This window comes from Eulemur rufifrons, chromosome 30 (assembly GCF_041146395.1).
Source record: "Eulemur rufifrons isolate Redbay chromosome 30, OSU_ERuf_1, whole genome shotgun sequence".
Classification (NCBI taxonomy): domain Eukaryota; kingdom Metazoa; phylum Chordata; class Mammalia; order Primates; family Lemuridae; genus Eulemur; species Eulemur rufifrons.
The window spans coordinates 90713015-90720350 of NC_091012.1; the positions used below are offsets into that span (position 1 = coordinate 90713015).

General features: G+C 53.8%; 1 pseudogene; it reads right to left on the minus strand.

The window, feature by feature from the left end:
• Positions 1-1181: 1181 nt before the first annotated feature.
• Positions 1182-3700, minus strand: LOC138378961 (uncharacterized protein CXorf49-like; annotated as a pseudogene).
• Positions 3701-7336: the final 3636 nt, after the last annotated feature.

Sequence of the window (7336 nt, forward strand, 5' to 3'; positions counted from 1 at the left end):
GAGTCGACGGGGACATGGGTAGGACGGGCGCGCTGAGGATGGAAACTAGGGAAGAGGGACTGCACTTGGAAATCTACTCAGGCGTGGTGCCAGCCCTCCCCCCTCTTCTCACTCTGCCTCCCTTCTGTGCCGGCTGGTATGAGCTCAGGGAGACAGCCCATCACGTGTGTGCTGGGACGATCACTGACCTCAGAGGCGGAAAGGAACATGAGTGGGGACTTAAACCATCCGCTTCAAACCCTCACTTGAGAGGGTGGGCTTGATTCCACAGCCTGAACCTTTGACCCTGAGCAAGTGGTTCTTTCATAGAAGGATAACAGAGCGGGCTGGCGTCTGGGTGCAGACTTTGGCATAGATTTTCAACTTGGGATTCTGACACCTACAGAGCCTAGATGGAGGGTGCTACAGTGAGTCTGAGCACAGGGCAGCCACCCAGATCCTGGCCCAGACGCTGTACGGTAAGCTGGTGGGGCACAGGGTGCTAGGGTACCGGGCTTCAAATGCTCGATAATGGAGCAGGAACCCTACCCATCGCCTCCCCCGCAACGAGCTCTCCCCCCAGAAACCAGGCAGACCACGGAATATGACAATATGAGACCTACTTTAATTTGATAATTTACTATAAGCTGGGCTGAGGTGAGGGCAAGAGCAGGTGGCTGAGAGGAAGCCGTGGGTGAAGAAGAAACAGAGGGAACCAGCTTGGCCGCGGCTCCTGGGCTCCAAAGGTACCACGACCTGAATTAAACATGGGCATGTCTTGTAAAAGGGAACAAAATATACCAGTGTTTCTCCAATGCTGAGGCACACCACAACTGTTCAGAACGTGTTCAAAGGACAAACAAGCAAAGAAACAACAAGAAAACCCGTACAAACCATACCAAGCAGGGAAAGGGGGAAATAAATGAGGTAGCGCTAAACGTCCTAAGAGAAGGAGCTCTGTGGGATTCCTAGGCAAAGTGTACACAGAGCTCAGCCGATACATTTCTATCCGTGCTCTCCCCTGGCTGTAAAGGCACAGAAGGCTCCAGGGCCAGGCCTGCTTGGTTCTCCTCCCCACGGGAACGTTGGTCCCACTGATGCCGGCGGCACCTGCAGCCCATCCCTGCCCCGTGTCTCCAGCAGCTGCAGGAAGACACCTAGGTCTCTCCCAGTCCCTGCACTAGCTGAAGCCAGACCAGGCATTACCTCAGGACGGTGCTCTGCTCCCGGTGGTTGCTGCTGCCTTTGTTGTCTTGGGGCATCGACAGGTGGCTCCTCATCAACTGAAAGAGAACACAGAATCCAGCTTCCAACTCTCACAGCCTGGAGGTGCAAAGGGCCTAGCAGGGTCTAAAGTGAGGCAGCATCACCCTATGCTGGCAGCAATTGGCTCCTGCTCGGCCCAGGACCTGCAGCCTTCTCTCTGGGCCTGCCTTCCCTGTTCCTGTTCCCCAGTGTCAGCCCTTCTCAGCCTGTGGCCCCTTTCGATTGTGGCTCTGGGTGGGAGGGTAGCACAGCTGCAGCCATCCCCAGCCCATGGTACGAGCAGTGTGGTTGGACAGGACTTAACTTAAAAGGCTCTGCTGTGCTGAGAGGCTACTTCTGGAGTCAGATATTGGGGTCCTGGTACAAATCACCGCCACCCTGTAAAAACCCACCCTAGCCCTAGCAACACCCCATTTTCTGTGGGAGAGCAGCCTGGCTAGGCAGGTTAGCCTGGGGGCAAGGCTGAGCCCTCGGAACTGACAGAGCCAGAGGCTGTCCTCCTCCACCCCTCACCTCTCCACTCCTACCAAACCCACAAGACTCACTGGAGGGTGCAGGGCCTCTGGGCGTGATGCCTCCCCGGCTCAAGGCCGAGGCCTGTGAGTTTCCTGGAGCTTGCGGGGCTCTGGTGTTGGGGTCGCCACAGCTGAATTCTCCAGAATGCATGGGCAGGCAAGGTGGCCCTGGCCTGGGCCTTGGAAGCTGAAAGAAAAATTTCTCCGAGCTGAGCTAGGGTGTGTGGGTGTGAGCATGGATGTGCAGGGCCTGGGGTGAGGTGGGCAGTAAGGGGGGGAATTTGGAGGCTATAATCTTATGAGCACTTTCTGCCTCAGTCAGCCCCAGGCCGCCAGGCAGCCCCGAGTCAGGGAAAACAGGGGGATGCTGGGACAGTCCAGGCCCCCTGCCAGGAAGGCTTGGGGAACAGGTAGGAAGGAGGGGTCAGGAGGCTCATGAGTCTACACACCCAAGCTTTGCAGCCCAAACTTTAAAGGGTCTTCCAATCCAAATCAACTGCCAGCCTACCTCCTCTCTGGGGAGGATGCGGGAAACATGCCAAGTGTCAAGAATATTTCCTGGCCCGTACCAAGTGCTCTCTTAATGTGTGCCCCTACTAACATGACCCCTATTGGGTGTCCTAGTGTCTGAGGACACCCAAGGACAGGCCCTGAGCAAGGGACAGAGTAAAGATGCCTGTGCCGGGGAGGGGAAGTGTGGGCAGACAGGAGGAGGATGGCCCACTCACTTGGGCCTTTGGGAATGGATCTCTATATGGCTCATTATTGTCTCTGCCTGCAGGCGGGGACTGCTTTGCCTTCCTGGCCACAGATTTCTTCCCAGTCCTGCTGGGCTTGGACTGTTTGGGTCCCCATTAGAGCAAGGAGTATCTTTTGGACCTCCCCCAGCAGTGGAACTCCAGGGACTTGGGGGAAGGTGGCTGGTTCCAGGGGAACTGCCGAGAGTCTCTGCCCCCATGGAGGAAAGGCTCCCCCCACGGCGAAGACTGACGCAGCCCCTGGACACTTCTCCTGGGAACAGCCCAGGATAGGCTGCCCACAGCAGCACCAGCAGCTCCTGGGAAGCTGGGCCTGCTCCCTGCCTTCCCCCGCAGCACACCCTGCATTTTCTTAGAGGAAAAGCTGTCCAGCTCTCCCACGGCCTGCCTTTCCACGCCTGAAGCGAGTCCTCGGGGAGCAGAGGTCAAGAAAGAGCCTGGCATGGGAAGGGTATTCTCCCTGACAAGCAAACTCGAGTGTCTGTGTGTGTCCCCAGGTTACTCAGGGCTGCTGGCTTGGCCTTGGTCTCCTCCTGTGGGGTAAATGCTCACCCTCGTTCGTACCTCACTGAACTCATCTGGTGACTCGGGGTCGGAAGGCAGCTCGACCAGGCCTTCCACGGAGGGCCGCTGGGGATCCCTGCCGCCCACGCTCAGCCTACTTTGAGAGCCTTTTTTCGGGTCCCCGCGGCCCCGGGCTTTCCGGGGCATGATGACAGGGGGAGGGCTTCCAAAGGTGGTTGGCACGCCTCTACTGGTGGGACCTGCTTCTAGGTCTGGCCAAACACTGGACCCTTGGGCGTCGTGGCCTTCTGAGCACAGGTGTCTGTGGATGCCTTGGACATCCCAGTCGCTCGGCGGCTGCAGGATGGCCACAGGCTCCATGGCCACGTGGTACTGGCAGTCCAGATGGTCTCCCTTCTCCTCACTCAGGGTGCCGGGCCCGCCTCTCGGGCCCCAAAGCACGGCCCCTCCCGCCTCTATCACCTCCCGCTGGGCCTGGAAGCCCTCAGGGTCTGCAAGCTCGCCCTCGCCATCTCCGCTCCCTGGCGCCCCCACATCTAGGCCTAGGCCGGGGCCCCGCGGGGCTCCAGGCCCGCTTGGTTGGACGCTGGCCCGCTCTCCACCCTCCCGGCCGAAAGCGGCCCCCGTAACAGACACCTCAGTATCGTAGGAACTCATGTCGCCAGATAGATCTGCCCGCTGTGAACGCAGACCGTCGCCCTCGGCACAGGGGCGGTGGCCTGGAACGGAGCACGAGATGAGATGGCCTGAAACAACGCGGGGCTTCCGTTCCCCTGGAGTCCCGCGCCGCGGCCTTCTAATTGGTTCGCTGCTCCGGCTCCCACCAACCAGCGTGCCCCTTGTTTGGCAGCCTCTCCGGCCCCAACCAATAGGGACGAGGGCGGTTGGTGTGCCCGAAGCCAGTCGTTTGGCTGACGGGAAGCCGGTTGGGTCACAAGTTCCTGGCCTGGTGCTCTCGTCCCACCTCTTTCTCGCTGTCCCTCTGCCGGGCATCTCCTTTCCACTGAGTGACACGTCTCTGAGCCTCAGTTTCCCATCTGTAAAGTGGGCTAAATAACAGCACCTAGCTCAGGGGCTCGTGAGGGTGAGTGAGGGATGCGAAGCGCCCAGCGCAGGGAGGATTTGCAGGGCTTATTCCACAACACTTGCCACCCGATAGGAAGATGGGCAAGGAAGCCCACGTTCAGTAATCAGAGCTTTTAGGGTTGTCTTTTCTACAGGTGTGAAAAATATGAAAAATACCCTTGTGTCGTTTTGATAGGGCTTGCGTTGAATCTGTACATCGCTTTGGGTAGTGTAGATATTTTAATAATCTTCCAATCCTTGAATGAGCACGGGGTATCTTTCCATTTATTCGTGTCTTTTCTCCCATCAGTGTTTTCTCGTTTTGGTGTGCAGAGAGCTTTCACCTCCTTGGATAAATTTATTCCTCAGTATTTTTTCCTTGGCATGCTATGGTAAACGTGAATAGGTTGTTGTTAGTGTATAGAAATACAAGTGACTTTTTAATGTTGCTTTTCTATCCTGCAACTTTACTGAATTTATTTATTAGTTTTAGTAGCTTTTCGGTGCAGTGTTTGGGGTTTTCTATATGTGAGATCATGTCATCTGCAAGCAGAGGTCATTTAATTTCTTACTTTCTGATCTGGGTATCTTTCACTTCTTTTTCTTACACTAGGTAATCAAATCGGCACGTGGCTGTGTGCCCGTGACACTTTATTGGCGTGGCAGTTTGGCAGGCCAGAGCTTTCCCACCTCTCCCAGGCCCCCACACCCTCACTCTGAGTTTATTCAAGGAAGCGGGAATCCCAAGGCTCAACGCCCCCCCAAAAGATGCTCACCATCACTGATCCTGAAGGCACAAACTAAAGCCACAGATCAATTTTCACATGCCAGGTTGCAACAATTAAAGAGCTTAGCCATTCCAAGGGAGGGAGAGGTTGTGAGCAAACCAGTGCTTTTGCTCACTGCTGGGGCAGGGGGGAAGAGGGAGAGCAGCCATTTGGGAGGGTAATTTGGCAGAATCTGTGAAATGCAAGTTATATAACATTTACTGTGTGCCCGGCTCTCTTCTATGCACTGTAGATAAATATTAACTCATGCTTATGACAGTCCTAGGTCAAAGTACCGACTATTACCACCTTCACACAGGCAAGGAAACAGGCACAGAGAGGTTCAGCGACTTGCTCAAGGTCATTCGGTATCAGCGGCAGGACGCAAACCAGGCAGTCAGGCCCCACAGTCCGTGCTTTGAGCCGAGACTCTTTAAACTGCAAAACACCCACTCCCTCAATGACCTGGCAGACCTGCCGGGTACATCTTCTGCAGAAACACTGGTAGGTGTAGTGTACAAGGACACATGCACGAGGATGTCGGTGAAGGGAAAATCGGGTACTGCTCTAAATTCCCATCAGTCAAGGAGTGGACGGATGCAACGTGGGCATATGCGTCCAGTAGGTTAAATCTCAGCAGTCCAAAGCAACACACGAGGCTGTGTTAACAGACTTCAAAAAACTCTGATGACCACATGCAGCAAGTTGCAGAACAATGCATAGATTTGCGTGTACATTTATAAACTGAAAAACCCAAACCAATCTTGTGTGTCATTTGGAAATACATACAGGTGTAAGTAAAATGACATGTTTTTTTGTTTTCCTTTGAAGCCTGGAAAGGACACACGACAAAGGCCTCACGGTGGTGGTGGTGGCATGCCAATTTTCTGTCATGTTGCCCCTGGAGCTACCGGTCCCCAGCTTCCCTGAGCTGAGCAGTCCTGATATGTGGGGAGTGCTCCCTTCCTTGGTTTCCCTGAGGCCCTGGAGTGTTAGAATTTCCTTTCCTTGCCAGCCAACCCTACTCCAGCAGCCTCTCATACCTTTCCTTCAGACTCATTCCTTTCACGCCTTCCTTCCTTGCTTTCCCACTCATGTTCACCTGTCTTTTCCGTTACCTCTGCCTTGTACATCCTACTCTGACTGGACTCCAGTAGAGGCCTGGGGTGTCTGAACTCTTGCCCACGGGAAGTCAGGTCCCTGGTTTCTCTGGGTCGACACCTGAGAAGCCTACTCTGCTGGGGATTACAGAGCAGGGTCGATTGGGTCTGCCAGAAAACTGCCATCGTCCACATCTGACAGGCCCTCCACAATCCCTGCCTGTGTCTGCATAGCTCCTTTTCACACTCCTTGCAGTGACTTGTAAAGACACGGTGCACTGTTTCAGCCATGTCAAAAAGGACAACGAAAACCAAAGCAAAATCTCCCGTACCCACCACCGGTCTTAAGAAACATCACGATCAGCCCAGTTGAAGCCTCTGGTGTACCTCTCCTCATTTTCATTCCCTTGCTCCTTCCCTCTCCCATCCCGAGAATTCTAAAACGTTTTCACCCTTCTCTGCTCTCTTCGTCCCTGCGACCTGTTACTTCCTCTTCCCTTGAGTCCCATAGATCTTTGGTGGTGGCACTAATCTCTCTCAGCCCCCAGACTTGCACCAGGATCTGATACTGGGTTTTTTTAATTTCAGCTTATTATGAGGGTACCAAAGTTCAGGTTATATATATCGCCCATGCTCCCCCATCCCCCCCAGTTAGAACTTCAAGCCTGTCCATTCCCCACACAGTGCGCATCGCACTCATCAAGTAGTTATACACACATCCCTTCCCCCCAGCCCCCACCTCTGTCCGATACCCAATTGGTGTTATTCCCAAATGTGCACTTAGGTGATGATCAGGGAAACCAGTTTACTGGTGAGTACATGTGGTGCTTATTTTTCCATTCTTCGGATACGTCACTTAATAGAATGGGTTCCAACTCTCTCCAGGAGAACCAAAGAGATGCCATATCACCGTTATTTCCTATAGCTGAGTAATATTCTATGGTATACATATACCATATTTTCCTAATCCATTCATGAATTGATGGGCATTTGGGTTGTTTCCACATTTTTGCAATTGTGAATTGTGCTGCTATAAACATTCGGGTGCAGGTGTCTTTTTATAGAATGCCTTTTGTTCTTCTGGGTAGATGCCCAATAATGGGATTGCTGGATCCAATGGGAGGTCTACTTGGATCTGTTTAAGGTATCTCCATATTGTTTTCCACAGGTGATACTGGTTTGGACTTAATTTCTTGATCTGAGGTGGGGGCCGGTTTCAGGGGTTCCATACGGTGTTCCCCACCACGCTGGCCAGCGCCCCAGGCTCAGAGTTATTGCTCCAATTGCCAAATATATCACTTACCAGCACTGATGTGGGGACAGGAGAAAGAACCACCGTGTAGGTCCTGGGAGCCAGTTGA